Genomic DNA, 4,177 nt, shown 5'->3' on the forward strand with positions numbered 1-4,177 from the left:
ATTTGGATGTAAGTTGTTTTGGGAGTGTCACAGTGACACCACAGGAGGAGCTCAAACACAACAAACAGGCTGAGCAGAGGCGCGAGGAGAAAACGGTTTCCTCCTTTTTTGGAAAAGAAAAATCAGTAGCTGTAATTATAATTTAGGCTAAATTCATGAAAAACAGAGAGTGTTAAATCATCATCCTCGAGCCACTCAATACAGCGATGTTTGCATAAAAGGGAGTTGTTTTGTGTTACAGAATTAAAACTAATAATAATTCACAAACACACACAAAAAATGTTTAAACCTTAATTAATTAGATTTTAAAAATGGGAATACATAATTTAATACTGGGGCAAAAAAAAAGCAAATAAACTCCTCATAAGACATCCTTTAAAACACTCCATTTAATTAAATGCATCAAAAAGTCCCGCCCAAAATATAATAAAACACATGATTGGAAGTTGCTTTTATTTTGATTGACAGATTTTTATTTATTTATTTACTATTGAACTAAATTAGATAATAAGTGAAAGTTATTAGCGTGATCTGATGCGGTTTAAGATCTGTTCACAGGCTGAAAGAAAAGGCCTTAAATCACGACCACATTTTTATTTTGTCCCTCTCCAAAATCAAGGTTTTTATGCGTGGGAGAAAGAAATATGAGCTTTATTTTTATTATTTCCCCCCTTGCATGTAAAGTTTATCAATACATAAAAGAAAGCGAAATAGGCTAATTAACAAACGGGCACCGATAAAACGGCGCCAGTATGACTCCCAGTTCACGCTTTTTATGGGACATCAAAATAAAATTAAATAAAACGATGAAATATATATATAAGGTGAAGGTATTTCGTCTTTACTCGAAGTCGGTTTATTAGTTTTAAATGTAATCAATAATCTGATTGTCACCGGGTGTCGGTCCTACCTGAGTGTGGATGATTTTGTGTCGGCAGAGCGTGCTCGCCTGTCGGAATCCTTTCCCGCAAACTTTACACACAAACGGCCGCGCGCCGGTGTGCACGGGCATGTGGCGGGTCAGATTGTAGTGTGCGTTAAACACCTAAAAGAGAGGGAAAAAATAGAAATAAATAAAATATAACAACAACAACAACAATAATAATAATAGTGATATATAATTATAGGCTAAATAACAAATATCTCTCTATACATAAACCACATTTTTATTTAAATAAAATTAATTTCACACCAGTTACATTCTCAAAAGCAAAAATAACTTCAAACTAAAAAAATATTTGGACCAATTTGAACTTGTCTACTTTGGATTAAAATAAGATTTTTTTTAAAAAGTACCCAATTTGTCACTGAAACTACTTTAATCTCTACCCCCCTTAGAGGGTGTTTTTAATAGCTCGAGGTTTTTTTTTTTTATTAAAGCAAAACTGGAAAAAATAAAATTAAATATGGTGCCCTGTAATTATCAGATTGAGTCTAATTAAAGGTAATCTGTCGGGGGTCATTCAATAGACTTTAAGTAGATTTAATGTGCCATTAATAACACAATAATACCCATGTAAACCTGCACAGCGCGCACTGCCAGAGAAAGATACATAAATTCCTGAATAACAAACGCCATCCTCAAGAATATTTGTGGCTTTAAACGAATTATTATTAATATTGATCTAACAGAGGAATAAACAGCATTTAATTCAGTGCTGGTGCGTCGCAGAGGAGCCCAAAAGTTTGCAAAAAAGGAGACTCACACTGGACAAGTTTTCATTTTCTCATTATTATAATGACAAAAATAAACAATCTAACTTTGAAAGACGACGTATTCCCAAAATGGGTAGACAAAAATATAATCAGACCAAACACTTTAAAACTAGACCTATTTTGATTTATCCTGAAAAGAAAGTCAAAATTAATTTAATGTTTCCATATTTCTCACGTTTTATTTGTGCAGATCGAGTCTTTTTAGAAAATGTTGCAGTTTCTTTATTACAAAAACATCATATTACAACGTCCATGCTATGAAGCAATTACATTTTTTAAATCCGATTTCCTGTTAAATTAAAGGAAATTTAGTTCACTTTAATGAGTTTAATTTTAGCATTAAATGAACCTACAAATAGGCTATTAATCTATTATTATTTTGGTCTCTTTAATAAATATCAAGAAATATTATCCCCAAAGGCAGTCTGTAAATTCTTCTTTTTTTTTATAATCTGGTTCTTAAAATCAATTTAAAAAAAAAAAAAAAGATAAAGAGATTCAGAAATGAAAGGATCCTTATTGATTGTTTCATTAATCACTCTGCAGGTTTAGAGGAGCTGCTGTGAATTAGTTTGGAGATAAAATAAAATAAATCCTCTCACCTTGCCGCAGACCTCGCAGGTGAAAACTTTGGGCTTGCTGCCGGGACAGGAGCCGCTGAGCCGGGCCGCCGCCGCCGCCGCCGCAGAGCCCTTGAAGATCTTGTCGGTGAGGATCTGGTCCCGCTCCTTCATGTAGTGCTGGATCTGACTCTGAGAGAGCTCCTTGAAGGCCTGCACGCCGGACACCGGGTACCGCTCCCCGGCCTGCTGCAGGCCCGGTTTGCTTTTCTCCGCCATGAAGGCTTTGTGGCGCGCGGTGAGCAGGTACGAGGCCATCGGGTGCAGGTTGACGAGGCCGGTCGGCGGGGGACACGCGCCGCCGTCGCCGCTGCAGTTCAGGTAGCATACGGTGCCCACGGTAGGGAAGGAGGACTGGTTCACCACACGGGGCCTGAAGAGTTTGTACTGGCCGGCGCTCTGGCTCACCGCGGAGTCCTCCTGCTGGTTCTTATAGTTCAACCCAAAGCCCAGAAAGTCTGCGGGAGCGGCGAGAGAGGACGCGTCGATGTGGCCCGGATCCAGTCCGGTGATGCTAAGCCGGGGACCCGGCTCGTACCCGAGCGGCACCAGCGGGATCATGCAGTGCAGCGAGGACGGACAGACGTCGGGTTTCCCCACGGGAGCGGACTGGAACCAGCTGGGGAGCGGTATCGACTTGGGCTCGGGCGTCCTGGCCATAATCCGGTCGATGGAGAAAGCGAGCGGCTTGCTGCTGCCGCCGCCGGAGGTGAGCATGTCGGAGCCCGCGGGCTGGCTCCCAGAAGCCGGGGGGGGAGCCGAGGATCCCCGCTGGGCGGCGGAGAGGACCGTCCATCACCTCCGCATCAACAACAACAACAACAACAACAAGAAGCTGCTGGAGGGAAGCCGGGGGTCGGTGCTGCTCCTCACCGGCCCGCAGGAAAGGGCATCATCAGCCGGGGAACCCCCCCTCAAAATCACCGGCCCCGTCCCCCCCGTCCTTATTGACAGCAATCAGGGCGGCCGCGGCTCGCTCGATAACGGCGTGCGGAGAGCCGAGACCTCGCCGATCGTTACCGTCCAGGAAGGAGAGCGGAAAAGTAGATAATTTGCTCAATTCTCCTCCGTCGATTCTCTGCACTTGTCGCCGCTGGAAGAGAAGGAGGAGAGGAGGAGGAGGAGGTTGTCCCTTACTTGGCAGGACTCCTGCTCAACTGGAAGGTATTTGGTAAATCCCAGGTCCCCTTGTGGCTTTGCGTGACATCATTTTTTTTTTTGAATCGCAATACGCCAGACGCGCAGCGGCCGCGGGGTCAGGAGCTGTCAGAGTTTTTACATCAGATTTGGACGCATCTTTGGCTCCAGCCCTTTTTTAACGCGCGGCGCAGAGAGGACACGGAGCTGTCACGCGGGTGAAGTTGAGACAGAAAAACGGATCGAGATGTTGAACAGTAGAATGGATTTCAAGACATCGATCTCAGCCCGGGTGGACTTCGGGTCTTTGAATCACAAACTTTGACTCGAGCGCTTTTCTCGCTCTTTTTCTTTTTACGCACCAGATTTTTCAGACGCCAAAACCCACCCGCGACAGAAACACTCTCCCAGACTCCGATAAGAGAAATGCTAAAGAAGCAACAACCCGCGCGCTCTCCTCTCATCACGTACTGTTGTTTCTTCTTCTCTCGGATGCAAACGCAACCTCTTTTACGCACAGAGAGCAGAGTGTAAAAACTCAGCGGGCAGAAACACAAATTCCACAGTATGATCAGCGAGGTGCGAACTGACAGTAAAACCTCCATTCCGTCACTGAAGAGAGCAACGCGCGCGGGTTTGATGCTGAATTTGGACAGAAGATGGAAATAAATAAAAATAACAAACACGAAATGAATACAAATAAA

General features: G+C 43.6%; 1 pseudogene; it reads right to left on the bottom strand.

Annotated features, from left to right (window-relative positions):
* Nucleotides 1-894: 894 nt before the first annotated feature.
* Nucleotides 895-3,343, bottom strand: LOC121939470 (annotated as a pseudogene).
* Nucleotides 3,344-4,177: the final 834 nt, after the last annotated feature.

Source organism: Plectropomus leopardus, unplaced genomic scaffold (genome assembly GCF_008729295.1).
Source record: "Plectropomus leopardus isolate mb unplaced genomic scaffold, YSFRI_Pleo_2.0 unplaced_scaffold4888, whole genome shotgun sequence".
Taxonomy (NCBI): Eukaryota; Metazoa; Chordata; class Actinopteri; order Perciformes; family Serranidae; genus Plectropomus; species Plectropomus leopardus.